This window comes from Oryctolagus cuniculus, chromosome 7 (assembly GCF_964237555.1).
Source record: "Oryctolagus cuniculus chromosome 7, mOryCun1.1, whole genome shotgun sequence".
In the NCBI taxonomy this organism is placed as follows: Eukaryota; Metazoa; Chordata; class Mammalia; order Lagomorpha; family Leporidae; genus Oryctolagus; species Oryctolagus cuniculus.
In genome coordinates, this window is record NC_091438.1 from 93425416 (window position 1) to 93441049 (window position 15634).

General features: G+C 38.9%; 1 long non-coding RNA gene across 1 annotated transcript in view; it reads left to right on the forward strand.

Moving 5' to 3' along the window:
- Window positions 1-15634, forward strand: part of LOC138850626 (uncharacterized) — a 74249-nt gene that overhangs the window by 57123 nt on the left and 1492 nt on the right. The gene's annotated exons all lie outside the window — the stretch shown is intronic.

Sequence of the window (15634 nt, forward strand, 5' to 3'; positions counted from 1 at the left end):
GCAAGGCACAGGCATGTTTTAATGGTTACAGACAGAGCAAAGTCAAGCAAACTGAAAGCAGGCATTAGTAGGAAACCAGGAAGAGCTGGCAAGACAAACAACTCAACAAGCTAAAAAGATGCACTAAGCTTGTCAGTACTGGAGGCAGAAACAAATTAGGGATGACTCCTAATGAATATAATTGCCCACTTTCCTTTCTTCCATGAGCAGTTAAATTCGTTTTTTTAAAGATTTTATTTATTTCTTTGAGAGGTAGGGTTACAGACAGTGAGAGGGAGAGACAGAGAGAAAGATCTTCCATCCCCTGTTTTACTCCCCAAATGGTCACAATGACTGGAGCTGGGCTGATCCAAAGCCAGGAGCCAGGAGCTTCCTCCAGGTCTCCCACATGGTTGCAGGGACCCAAGAGCTTGGGCCATCTTCTACTGCTTTCCCAGGCCATTAGCAGAAAGCTGGATCAGAGGAGGAGCAGCCAGGACTAGACCTGGTGCTCATATGGGATGCTGGCACCACAGGCAGAGGATTAACCTACTGTGCCACAGCACTGGCTCCCTACAGTTCAATTCTAAAGTCACTTCTGGAGACATAGCAATATGGTTTTTGCTCAAAACTCAAGTAGGGAGAACAATCAGGTGGAATGGAGATAGGGTGGGTAAATCTTCTAGACTGGAGGGAGATTCAGAGTGAGATTTCAAAGCTCAAGCAAGGTTTCAGAGATATATCTTGATTCCTACGTCTTCATCTAATCAATACATTTGTCAGTCATAGCATAGTGTTGACTGAATGGCTTCAACTGTTCTGAATCTTCCTCCTCAGTCCTATTAAAGTCTGACACCATGGAGGGCCATGGAGTCTTTCTCAGGAGGCAGCAGAGAATAAAAGTGAGCTGTGTAATTCTGAAATCTGTGCTCTTCATTCTACACTAACGCTGAATTTCCAGCACAAGAGAGGGAGTAAAGGACTTAAGAACAGGACCGGCTCAAATGCACTATTCCTGTCCCTGGAAATGGCTTTCTTTTTCTGCCTCATTTAACTGCTATCACTCTCAGTTCAAGTGTTTCTTTTTTTTTAAAGATTTATTTTATTTATTTGAAAGACAGAAGTACAGAGAGGTAGAGTGGTGCAGTGGGTTAAAGCCCTGGCCTAAAGCACCAGCATCCCATAAGGGCACTGGTTCTAGTCCCAGCTGCTCCACTTCTGATCCAGCTCTCTGCTATGGCCTGGGAAAGCAGTAGAAGATGGCCCAAGTCCTTGGGCGCCTGCACCCACATGGGAGACCTGGAAGAAGTTCCTGGCTCCTGGCTTTGGATTGGCACAACTCCAGCCATTGCAGCCATTTGAGGAGTGAACCAGCAGATGGAAGACCTCTCTCTCTCTCTCTCTCTCTCTCTCTCTCTCTTCCCCCCACCTCTCTGTAACTCTGCCTTTCAAATAAATAAATCTTTTATTAAAAAGATTGATTTGTTTATTTGAAAGTAAGAGTTACAGAGAGGGAGAGGCAGAGGCAGCAAGAGAGAGAGAAAAGAGAGAGGTCTTCCATCCACTGGTTCACTCCCAAATGGCCACAATGGCCAGGGCTGGGCCAGGAGAAGCCAGGAGCTAGGGGTTTCATCTGGGTCTTCCTTATGGCTGCAGGAGTCCAAGTACTTGGGCCATCTTCTTCTGCTGTCCCAGGCACATTAGCAGGGAGCTGCATTGGAAGTGGATCAGCCAAGACTGAAACCAGTGCCCATAAGGGATGCTGGTGCTGCAGGCTGCGGCTTTACCTACTACGCCACAGCGCCATCTCCCATGATGTTTTCATATATGAATATGTTGTGGAATGGCTAAATCAACTTATTTAACATAATGATTCTCTCACATACTCATCATTATTTTATGGTGAGAACACATTAAAATCTCTTTTAGCGATTTTCAAGTACCTGCTATTTTGTCATTAACTACCATCAACATGATGTACAGCATACTTCTTGAAGTTATTCATCCTAACTGAAATTGTGTGTTCTTTGACCAACACTTTCCCAGTCCTCCAAACTCCAGCCCCTAGTAACAAAGGAAGATCTGTCTTAAATCCCATCCTAGGGCCCTCAATGACCAAAATACCTCAGGATATATAGACACCTTGAGCAATTTGATGTTGCAACATGGACAATCTGCCAAGCAAAGTTCAGTTTCTATGTGAGCACAGGAGATATAATAATGCCATAAACAAACATGATTAGGTATAGGCAGAATCTATACAATTTCAAGAAACTTGTCCTTATCCCAAAGGACTTCACAGAAGTATATTTGTGTAATTCCAGTGACTGTCAATGTGCTAAATCTGTGATCAAACTTCGTTGCACCACTTTCCATTGTTTGAATTTAATTCTTGGGTTCTAATTCTTACTCTACTATTAAACAGGGGTGGAGAAACTTTTTTCTACCAAAGGCCATTTGTATATTTGTAACGTCAATTGTAAGCCATACAAAATTATCAACTTAAAAATTAGCCTGCTATAGATTTGTTGAATCTTAAGTTCCACCTTTGGGTACCTTGGCAGGGCCAGACCAACTGATTTCAAGGGCATTAGATGTCCCATAGGCTAGACATTCTACATCCTTGATTTAGGAGGTTATATGTTTCAAAGATTTCATTTCTTCTTTTGTATTATGCATAGCTTGTACTAGAAGATCTCTAAGGTGACTTTCAGTTTGCTATGCAAGATATATGACTGCAATTCCCATTTGCCTCACAAGTATTTACTTATGCCAGTGCATGAACCAGTTTTTGAATGATGAGGACAAATCAATTTTACATAACATCTTTAGTCACAGGGTCATAGCATCTTGGAATCAGTAAAGTTTAATGACCATCTCATTCAACCGTGAATTCTGGGACTGAGTTCCAGTGGCAGCTAAGAAACTACCTTAAGGTTGCCAGATTTATGTAAGGGGAAGGACAAGAATATGACAAAGCCAAGTTCAAGACATGAGTTAGAGTTAGATAAAAGTTATATAGGCAGTCTGAGTACTGATCTTTTTAGGGTTATGGGACAACTGAACATGCATAAAGAGAAGATGGCATTGGAGAAGACAAGGGATGATTATTGCTAGAATTAAAATCTAGAGGAGAAGGATATGGTTAACCATGGAAAGAAAAGAGAAATTCCTTTCTTGGAAAATCACAATAATTAAAAACAGTAACTAAAACAACAGAAACTAGTCCTTCTAACTTGCACACTTGCTTCATGCAAAGTTCCATGCTCTTTATGTATATGTGATCCTCACATCAAGGTTGTTTGGTAGATATTGTCATTGTCTCTATTTGAAAGGAAAAAAAATGTATGAACAGAGCTAGTAAGCAACGTGCCTAAAGCCACACATGCCTAAGAGCCTGGAGAGCTGAGATGTTCATTTCAACTGAGAGTTCCTGCTCTTAACCACTTCCATAAAGAAGAAAGTGCATTTAACTTCAGAAATGAAGAGAGCAGATACGCAGAACATGCTCTTCTGATGGCCTTAGTGTTCTGAGTAAAAGAAAACATCATCTGCTCGGCTAAAGGTCAAGGATGAGGCTGGAGATTGAGAAAATGAGGAGTGGTTTACAAAAGTCTTATAAAACTGGAAAAAAGGACCCTGTTGTAGATGAAAAAAAAAATTGCTAAGCATCATTAGTGGCCCAAGTGAGTTTGGAATACTTGTATTGGTAATGACACCATCGGTGTGGTTATGCAACTTTCTTGAGCACTTCTCAGAAACTCAGAAGCATGAAGCAAGAAAACAAATCATTAATCTATAGCTGGGGACTGGGAAAGGGAGTTGGACAGACAGTAAATGTCTTAAAGGATTGAAGATGATCACTGAGAATTTAGTTGAAATAATTGATCACTGGGTCCAGGCCAAATTGGAAAGTAAGCCACACTAATGAATATATATTGAGTCAAATGACAAGAATGAAAGACACTTTCTTTTCAATACACAGGAACTTTTGACATTTGTCTTAGGCATTTTATTTTTGACTTTTATATAAAGCAAGAATAAGCTACCTTACATTTTATCCTTCAGTTTAAAATCACATATATCTAATAAATATTAAGTTCATTTTATTAAGAATAAAGAATTATGGAACTAGTCCCAAATCTGTACTAATGAACTTTGTAACCAACTCAGTAGCTCAGCCACCTTGTGTTTCAGTTTGTGCCTTGATTTATAAAAAAGAAAGTTGATTTAATTATTAATCTATGCTTTATTTCTTCCCTTTATTCCATGATAGAAAGAAAATTGCAGAAAACCCTATGCTAGCTTTCCAGAATCAACACAATTGAAAACACTGTCCTGAATATATATTCAAACATTTTTTAAACCAAAGAGTTGCATATCCTTCAATATCAACCTCATAGTTCCAACAACTAGAGACTGAAATGTTCTACAAAATACAATGTCATTAGCTCCTCAACGTCACCACTTTCAGGGTCTCAATAGTCTTTTTTTTTTTTTTTTTTTTTTTTTTTTTTGACAGGCAGAGTGAACAGTGAGAGAAAGAGACAGAGAGAAAGGTCTTCTTTTGCCGTTGGTTCACCCTCCAATGGCCGCCGCGGCCAGCGCACTGCAACCAGCACACGGTGCTGATCCAATGGCAGGAGTCAGGTGCTTCTCCTGGTCTCCCATGGGGTGCAGGGCCCAAGCACTTGGGCCATCCTCCACTGCATTCCTGGGCCACAGCAGAGAGCTGGCCTGGAAGAGGGGCAACAGGACAGAATCCAGAACCCCGACCGGGACTAGAACCCGGTGTGCTGGCGCCACAGGCAGAGGATTAGCCTATTGAGCCACAGCGCCGGCCTCAATAGTCTTTTTTAAAAAATATTTATTTATTTGAAAGTCAGAGTTACACAGAGAGAGAAGGAGAGGCAGAGAGAGTGGGGTCTTCCAACTGCTGATTCACTCCCCCAGATGGCCACAATGGCGGGAGGTAAGCTGATCGAAAGCCAGGAGCTTCTTCCAGGTCTCCTATGTAGGTGCTGGGGCCCAAGGACTTAGGTCATCTTCTACTGCTTTCCCAGGCCGTAGCAGAGAGCTGGATTGGAAGTGGAGCAGCTGGGACTCAAAGCAGTGCCCATATGGTATGCCGACCCTGCAGGTGGCAGCTTTATCTGCTACTCCACAGTGCCAGCCCCTCAATAATCTTAAAATGAAATGACAGGACTGGCAGTTTGGTCTAGTAGTTAAGATAACTACTTCCCACATTAGAGTGCCTGGATTCAATACACTTTGGTATAGTAGGTTAAGCCTCTGCCTGCCTCACCAGCAGCCCATATGGGTGCCAGCTCCAGTCCTTACTGCTCCTCTTCCTATCCAGCTCCCTATTAATGTGCCTGAGAAAGCAGTGGAGGATGCCCCTGCACCCACGTGGGAGACCCAGAAGAAGCTCTTGCCTCCTGGCTTTGGTCTGGCCCAACACTGGTCATTGCAGCCATTTGGGGTATAAACCAGTGGATGGAAAACCTCTCTGTCTCTCTGTCTCCCTCCCTCTCTCTCTGTCTCTCTCTCTCTCTCTGTCTCTCTGGAACTCTGCCTCTCAAATAAATAAATAAATCTTTAAAATAAAAAGTACTGGTCTCTGGCTCCTAACTCCAGATTCCTGTTAGCACAGACCCTGGGAGGTAGTGGTGATGGCTCAGGTTGTGAGGTTCCTGCCACTTATGTGGGAGACCTAGATTGAGTCCCTGTCTCTTAGCTTCAACATCATCCCAGCCCCAGCCATCAAGGACATTTGGGGAGTCAACCAGTTAGTGAGAGAACTTTCCCTCTCTGTCTTCAAATATATATATATATATATATATATATATATATGAGACAATCCATGTAGTAGCTTTTAAAATATTCTGCAGTTTCAAAGTAGACTAGGTAACAGTGTCGGCACCATGCCCAAAGAGTTTGTATTTATTTTATTTTTTTCAATTATTTACCTGCAATGACTTGCCTTTTTTTCTGTATCTTCTTCTCTCCTTTATGTCATATGTTTCTTATCATCCAGAACTACAATTTACTAACCAATATTTACTAAACGTTTTCTGAATTCAGAAGTATGTTAAACTTGGAATTAATTGATTCCTTAAGGAAGGTGCTCATTGAGTCTATAGATTCCTGGTTTGTGCTGGATCAAAGAGGGAGAACATACCCCCTGGGATACACACTTAAAGACCTTTCACATCCCTCATAGTTGTGTGGATAACACCTAGTATACTTGGTAGAGCACATGCACTAAAGCTAGGTATACCTGACTTCAAATCTTAATTTTGTTGCTTTCTAGTGGTGATAAACCTAACTGAGTTGCTTTACTGGTGAAATATGGGACAATTTTCCCTGATTATTAGAGATTCAGGTTTCTTATCCACTGCAATAGAGAGAGTTTGATTCTTTATGGTGTTAAACCAAAAGGATTAAATAGATAATGTATATTCTAAAATGTGTACCAACTACCAGAAAATAAATACTGTTCCCTCACCAATCCTTCATGAAAGCAGTGATAGAATATAATATCTATAAGCTGAAGATTTACAGAAAAGGAGTTGACAGAGCTCTTAAAGGGAGGGCTGGGATCATAACCAGACAAAGCTTCAGCACAGACTGTGCTGCCTCTAGTGGACTGCCCATGGAATTATTTCACTATTTCACAACGGATTAAAATGTTGGGAGGTGAAATGGATTTTACAATGAGAAAAAAAAAAGTATTTCTAACAGGAAAAGATTATCAATTGATTTATTTAATCAACAAGTGTTCATGAAGTTCCTAATATGTGCCAAAGACTGTCATTCACATTGAAGATTTAAGATACAGACATAGTTCTGCTCTCAGAAAGGCCTCCAGAAAATCACGCTGGCATTCCCATTCATACATTTCTAACAACTGTCAGGAGTCCCAGCTTGGGAACTCAAGTTATGTTCACTTATGAATATAGAAGTGTTTAGGATTCATTTGTGTATGAAGGATTAGGTTGACTCAACAGAAGTCTCTTTACATTAGGGAAGCAAGGAGCCTTGTAAGAGGAAAATTCATCTGAGTTGCCAGTACATCTGGTCCAGGGACGCTGACTCAAGGTTGGAGAAATTGTCATCTTGAGTTTATAGCTGAGTTTATTTTTTATCCTCAGAGCAGAGTCCAAAACTTAAAGTCAAAGGAAAAAAGACATTTAAAAAGAGCAATTGATAAAATAAAAGAAATTATCTCACTGAGCTCTCCTTGGGATATTTTGAGGGAAAGAAAGTACCACTGAATTCAAAAGTTTTGAGGGGGAAAACTCTCTTGACTTCCTTGTACAAATGTAGATTCAACACCTAGCCCAGTTTCTAGCACACAGTGTCTCATAAACAGAATTGAAACATGAATATTGAGTTCCTTCCTTTATGTTTTGTCAGCAAAAAAAAAAAAAAGTATAGCACAGTCTCTATCATTGAGAGGTTAGATAAAAAACACTTTTTAAAAGTGTTTTTGAAAATAGTGATAGAATCACAAAGCTGGGAGAAATTCATTTATTTGGTGGGTTTAGTGTGGACTTTAAGAGACAAATTTACAGATGAGGAATGAAGGGTGAGAAGATCATGACAGATGGGGCTTCCAGATCTTGAAAATTTTGAAAAAATGGGAGCAATAATACCTTAATAATGGATACTGATGAAAAAGACCTCCTTCTTGTTGGTGGAATGAAATGAAAAACATATTGTGATTGATATAAGTCACTTTTAATGTTTTCTCCCACTGTCCTGATGCAGTATTTGTCATTCCATTACTATATAAATATTCTAAAATTTTGAACATACTAGGCACCATATAACCCTCCCTAAAACACGTTACACATGTTGAACCAAGTCAATTGCTTCCCAATTCTCTTTCCTTTGGAAAAGGCTCTTTTCTAGGAAGTGTTTTCATCACTCAGGACGGTAAGCACTTCTGCATCCCCTTAACATTGTCTCCAGTAAAATCTCTATGAATGGGTAGGTGAGGGTCACCTGTTTCTTCATGGAACAGTCCTAGCAACGTTGTTAGCACAACTGACTCAAAAATAAAAGAGAACTGGAGGCAAGCTAAGCAAAAAAATATAGGGAGGAAGAGTGGCAGAGAGAAAAAGAGGAAGGAACCATGGGAGAAGGAGGTGGCAAAAGGACAAAAGAGAAAGAAAGGGAGAGTTAAGGATGATGCAAAGGGGAAGAAGGGAACAGAGGGCAGGAGTAATGGAAGAAGGAAGAGAAAATAAGTGAAAGGAAGAGATAGAGATGGAGAGAGAAGAGGGAGAGGGGTTAAAAAGGAGAGAGAGAAGATAAGAGAGAAGATTGAAAGAGAGAAGGGGGACCGGTGCCATGGCTCAATAGCCTAATCCTCTGCCTGCAAAATATTTTGCAAAATATAATCCCGGTGGGGGTACTGGATTCTGTCCCGGTTGCCCCTCTTCCAGTCCAGCTCTCTTCTGTGGCCCAGGAGTGCAGTGGAGGATGGCCCAAGTCCTTGGGCCCTGCACGCATGTGGAAGACCAGGAGAAGCACCTGGCTCCAGGATTCGGATCGGCGTGGTGCACCAGCCACAGCGGCCATTGGAAGGTGAACCAACAGTAAAGGAAGACCTTTCTCTCTGTCTCTCTCTCTCACTGCCCACTCTGCCTGTCAAAAAAGAAGAAGAAGAAGAAGAAGAAGAAGAAGAAGAAGAAAGAGAGAAGGGAAAGAGAAAGGAACAAAAAGATAGAACAGAGAAAAGGAGAGAATATGAATGAAAAGAGAGAAAGAGAAAATAGAGTTAACCTGATGAGGACTGGTAGAGCTGCCTTTTGTGAGCAATTTCAGTTTAATAGAAAACAGAGGATTTGGGAATTCATTTACTAGGAAAATTCAGTGCTATTCTAGTATTACACACTTCCCCTGTCATTATATCATATTTTAGTAAATTTAAATTTTTGAACACATTCTCAATATTAACATATTTCACTTTTGGTAATATGCTAACCTTTCTTTGTCTTATATTTTCTTATTACATCTCCTTAGGAGAAATATCAATTTCTATTTCAAGAATTTTACAGAAAAGATTTTTGTCAGATTAATTTGGGAGTAAATTTTTTTCTTCTTGTACCTTGTTTCAACAACTTTTCAGAGTTCACACTGGAATTTTATAAAATTTGAACATTTTTGGAGAGCTCTGTCTATACCAGAGAATCTATCTAATGGATGTGGCCGGTCTTTTTCTATGTATGGTTGATAATTATGAACTAAAAACTATCCACAGACCTCAAAGAGATGATAGTGAACTAACATTTCATTGCAAAATATAACTGTTCCTTTACTAAACTATTAAACAGAAATATTCTCCGAAATCCGGGACATTCTGCTATATTTCATTTAAAATCTACTTCAACACTATGAGAAACAATGACTTGATCAGCCTTTGTCCTGACTGTCGAGGAACAACTTAATACTTTATTCCTTTCAGTATTTTTTTGTTCTACTTAATACCATTGGTTGAACTCTTTAATTAACACACGATTATTCTTAGGTGTTTAAATTTAACTGAAAGTGATCCTTGTTAAATATAAGAGTGGGTATAATAGAGGGAGGAGGTGTACAGTTCAGCACATGCTCAATCGGACCTACCCCTAACGGTAGAGTTAGAAACGTGCCAGGGATTCCAATACAATCCCATCAAGGTGGCATGTACCAATGCCATCTCACTAGTCAAAGTGATCAGTTTCAGTTCATAATTGATCATAATGATAGGATTAAGTGTCAAAGGGATCACATAAACAAGACTAATGTCTGCAAATACTAACTGATAGAACTAAAAAGGAGGGAACAATCCAACATAGGAAGTGGGATACACAGCAGACTCATAGAATGGCAAATGTCCTAAATAGCACTCTGGCCTCTGAATCAGCCCTTAAGGCATTCGGATCTGGCTAAAAAGCCCATAAGAGCACTTCAGGCATGGAAAGCCAAAACAATGTGGCAAAAAAAAAAAATGACCTAAATGAAAGATCTTTGTGAGCGAGATCCTCGCGGAAAGAATGGGCCATCATAGAAGGCAGTACCTTTCTCACTTTGATTATGGCCTTGTCTAAGTAAGATGGGAGCTGGCAAACTCAAGAGGCTTCCATAGCCTTGGCAGCTCATGACAAGAGCCTCGGGTGATTACTGACATCAAAAATAAACGTGTCAATTGTTAAATCAACAACAGGAGTCACTGTGCACTTACTCCCCATGTAGGATCTCTATCCTTAATGTGTTGTACTATGTGAATTAACAGTATAACTAGTAGTCAAGCAATACTTTATACTTTGTGTTTCTATGTGGGTGCAGTCTATTGAAATCTTTACTTAGTATATACTAAATTGATCTTCTGTATATAAAGAGAATTGAAAATGAATCTTGATGAAGAATGGGATGGGAGAGGGAGTGGGAGATGGGATGGTTGCAGGTGGGAGGGAGGTTATGGGGGAAAAAAGCCGCTATAATCCAAAAGTTGTACTTTGGAAATTTATATTTATTCAATAAAAGTTAAAAAATAAAATAAAATAAAATCTACTTCAAAGCTAATGCACAACTTTACTCGTAAATATTTAGGAATTAAAATTAGAGAGTTTGTTAAACATTGTAAGTTTTAAAAAAAGACTCAACTCAGAGCAACTTACTTCAATTTAATTTAAAAAACTCAAATATTATTTATCTATCAAATAATGATCAAATTTTTAATTTTGACCAGGGTAGATATTTAAAACTTCACATTATGGGGGCTCATGTTTTGGCCTATCAGGTAAAGCAGCTGCTTGCAATACTGGCATCCCATTTGGGCACCAATTTGTATCCTGGCTGCACCACTTCCAAACCAACTCCCTGCTAATGCGCCTGAGAAAAGCAGCAGAAGATGGCCCATGTGTCTGGGCTCCTGCACCCACATGAGAGACCTGTATGAAGCTCCTGGCTTTGTCTTGGCCCCAGCCTGGCTGTTGCAGCCATTTGGAAAGTTAGCCAGCAGATTGGAGATAACTTTCTCACTCTCTCTCTGTAACTCTGACTTACAAATAAAGAAATTAGTCTTTAATTTTTTTTTACCTTTTCATGTTGTTTTAAGGTCTACCTTAGGGAATATCAGATGTTCTATTTTCATGTATATTTTCTTTTTTTTCTTTTTTTTTAACTTTTATTTAATGAATGTAAATTTCCAATGTACAGCTTATGGATTACAATGGCTTCCCCCCCATAACTTCCCTCCCACCCGCAACCTTCCCCTCTCCCGCTCCCTCTCCCTTTCCATTCACATCAAGATTCATTTTCAATTCTCTTTATATAGAGATGATCAATTTATTGTATATTAAGTAAAGATTTCAACAGTTTGCACCCACATAGAAACACAAATTGAAACATATGTTTGAGTACTAGTTATAGCATTAAATCACAATGTATAGCACATTAAGGACAGAGATCCCACATGAGGAGCAAGTGCACAGTGACTCTTGTTGTTGACCCAACAAATTGACACTCTAGTTTATAGCGCCAGTAACCACCCTAGGCTCCTGTCATCAGTTGCCAAGGCTATGGAAGCCTTCCAAGTTTGCCGACTCTGATCATATTTAGACAAGGTCATAAAAGACAGGGTGAGAATAGTAACCAATGATCCTAAGAGTGGCATTAACCAGGTCTGAACAATTATACAGCATTAAGTGGGGAAGAGGACCATCAGTACACACAGGTTGGGAGTAGAGCCATTGGTGGTAGAGTAGAGGTTATGATTACAAAGGAATGAGGCCCAAGTGCACTAGACAGGGTCTAGAACAAAGGACAGAGTCATTATTAGAGGAGCTAAGAAAGGTGCTGTCTACGCTGCAACTAAGTTTTCTGATTGAGAGGCAAATAGAACCTGACAGAAGGGGATTGATAATCTGTTGGGCTTTAGGCCTTGTAAGTTAAGAGGCCCAGACCTATCTATCTCTTCACATGGGGTACATCCTAAGGGAGGTGTGAACATCCTGGGGGAAGGCACCCTATTGACTTTCATTACTTAACTGGCCTGGGAGAGGAGAGCTGGCCAGGTAAAGGCAGGTGGCATCTCTACAAGAAATTTACAGTTCTGCCTGCAATGTTGCTGACCGTGCTTGGCCGTCCCCTAAGCTGCGGTGGTCACTTTGGAAGTTGGGCTGAGTGAAGAGCTTTTCAGCTTAAAGCCAATAATATCTGTGGCTCTGACCTGGGCATCCTTCAACTCCAGGTCCATTTCCAGTGATCCAACTCTTGGCAGAGCTGCCAGGGCTCTTCACAAGCTGACTTCTGCTGAAGCCCAGGCTTACCACATTGAAAGCCACTGCAGTGGACGGGCCTGTTGGGTCTCCTTGAGGGCAGATCACTGCACAGATCAGCCATAGGCCTGCCACCCATTGCTTCTGATGCCTACCTTTCTTTTCCTCCTGGTTTTTGTTAAAGCAGACCAGAGAGTGCAAGTCAAGGGAGTGCCCAAGTCCCACCTCTAATCTTCGGTGGCCTAAACTACAAGTCTATAGTCACAGGCATGTTCTGTAGTAGTTTTTCTAAGGTAGACAATGCCCATGAGGAAAATTATATTCTCACTTTAAAACTTTCTTTCCCTTTAGTCTGAAAGGGAGGTTTTTTCTACTTACTGTTTACCTCGCTGATGGCGAAGTAAAGCTAGCTATGAAATTATAATTTAAGCTCTTATTTTGGCTATGCTATTAGAGAAAAATGTTAGCCATCTCTTTTATAAGGTCTAAAGATTAAATTGTGCATCCTACAGAGTCCTTCATAATAGAATTAGTTTCCTACCTTGAAGAGAATAGAGAAATGAAAGAACAAGTTGGGCTTAGAATAGAGAAATGAGGGAGCAAGTCCTAGATCACTTGCTTACAGTAGCAATATCACATGAATACTTAACAAACAGTTTCAACCATTAGATAACAACTTAAGAAAACATTTACCAGAAGGTCCAATGCCTTCTATAAATTTTAAGAATCATGTGTTTGGGAACACTTCTTAAATATCTAACATGGTGTAGTTTGTTTAACCAGTAAACTTAAGCACAAACATATAAAATGTTTTTAGTTTCTTTCTACCAGCAAGTATAAAACATATGATACAGAGATTCAGGTCACACAAATTAAAACATATCTTTGATTAATTTTAGCAGCTTAAATTTATGGAAAATCATATCTAAAAGCCAATTAAAATAAAACTCTTAATAAAATTTTACCATGTGGACATACAATATGTACACACATATAACATAACATAATAGACCAATATAGCAATTTTAATAATAGCTTTTAAAATCTTTAGCTCTTTTTGTAAATTGCCAATTGATTTGAATTGCTTTTTGTTTTTAGTAACCTCAGTTAACCACACTTTCTCTCAGATGGTACTGTCAATACATTATTGGCTTCATCTGTTTACAGAGCCATCCCAAAGTACTGAATACAATAGAAGTGGCTGGAAAAAGTTCATAGGAACCTATAGGAGGACAGCTAAACACAGAACCAACAACGCTTTAGTTTTATGAGCAGCAGATCATATATAACTGTGGATGACAAAAGACTTTAAGTTGCCATGTTTAAAATTATAAACTCATCAACCAACAAGAGGCACTTGCTTACTTCACAGTATTTTTGAAAACACCTGTAGGATTTTACAAGTTTTTAACCCTTTAGGCCTCTAGGGCTTTCTCGTTAAGATAATTATCATGTCTAGTAACACAAGATCATTAGACTTTTTAATTCTCAAACATTTGTATTAATAGCATTTTCCATTATAGAAACTTAAAATTTAGTACCACGTCACATCTTGACAGTACTTCTAACATAATCCAAATAGCCTGATTAGTTGGTGTCTCTATAAGATGAGAGACATAGGTCCTTCGATTTTTTCAGTTGGGCCCAAACTGGAAAAACCAAAGTCCAAGATTTACTGGAAATTTTAGAGTCCAGATTGTTTGAAACTTTGATTTTTTGAATGCCTGCCAAGAATGCCAAGAAGGCTCAAAATCCAAAATATCTGGTTGAAATAAGATTCCTTAAAATCATGACATAATATAGACCAAATTTGATCATTGTTACAAGGTGATTATTCAAATCTTTGAAAATAAACTGTATATAGTTGAATCTCAAAAAATATAATGCTAGTGAAAAGTACTAGTCACAAAAGATCACATATTGTATGATCACATTTCTTCTAAATGCCTAGAGCAGACAAATCTATAGAAAAGGAAAATAAATTCATGGTTTCCTAGGGCTGGGGCAGTGAAGACAGGGAGTGAGGGGGTGTGGAAGAGTGGTTGCCAATGAATACAAGACTTTTTTTGTTCATAATGAAATGTTCCAATAAGATTAAGGAGATGTTGCACACCCTAAAAATATACTAAAGCTATTTAATTATACTGTTTAATTATACTATTTAATTATACTCTAAACTGACAAACCTTATAGTACATAAATCATATTCAATAATACCAGATTTATTTTTTAGTTTTATGAAATATATTTCATCATTTTATTGTATAAGTTTTTATTCACCATAATTGTACATATTTGGGGCTACAGTGTGAGACTTTAATACATGTCCACAATGTGTACTGGTCAAATCAGGACAATTATAATACTGTTTTTAAAAAGTTAATATTATATGACCTTCACAAATAAGAAAAGTGGGCTAATACTCTTTAAAGAAGGACTTGGCTATACTTCCAAAATTTACACTGCTAATCTCTTTATCCTTACTCAAAAGGAACTCTGGTTGAGAATAAATCATTAGTGAAATAATAATCCTATACTAAGATGTAACTAGACATTGGCTCCATTTTGGCACTAAAATCCTGGAGATTTCAAATGTCAATGTGGTCCACCAGTGAAAGGAGGGTCTTCCCTCTCTCAAGTGATTAACAGAATTTGGGCCTGGGATTTATCATTTACGAGGTATTGTGAGTCCAGAGTTCCCAAACCCACGCTATGGTTATTTCTCCAGTTTGAGGAATGCATAGGTGGAATAGAAATCATAAGAAACTTGTAGAATCCTACCATTAGCTGCCTTCACCATAGATTGAGTACTATTATAAGGAAAACCCAAATTAAAGCCTAAGAAAGAATACCATATTTCTAATGTACTTAAAGGAGATTAATTACATCATAAAATATTTGAAGAGCACACAGAGAATAAATCACATCACATCTTCACTTAACTCACCTAACTTGACCTGGACAGAATATAGGTGGACCTCAGAAAATGACAGTGGATTTTCATTTTCTCAGGTTTAATCAGGTAATAATTCTAAACACAACTGCCATTCCAGATGTTGTGTCTTAACTGAAGTAATTCAACTATCTTCTCTTATACAGCTATAGATGTTTTTATCCCTATATCTGTTAGTAAGACTATAAGAATCAGTGTTCTTTCAGTTGGCAGGGCTAGCAATTTGCCTTCTTAGTTCTACCTTGGAAGAGAAATAATTAGAAAAAAAAAATCTATGGAAGGAAATTTTGGGATTGCATAGACTATTCTCCAGCATGGCAGAGGGTATATAAATATTTGTGTCCCCAAAGAGCAACTGCAGCAGAAGAAAATCTTAGCAGTTAGATGAGCCAGATGACACATTCTGTGAATCTCAAGCAATTTCTTCCCA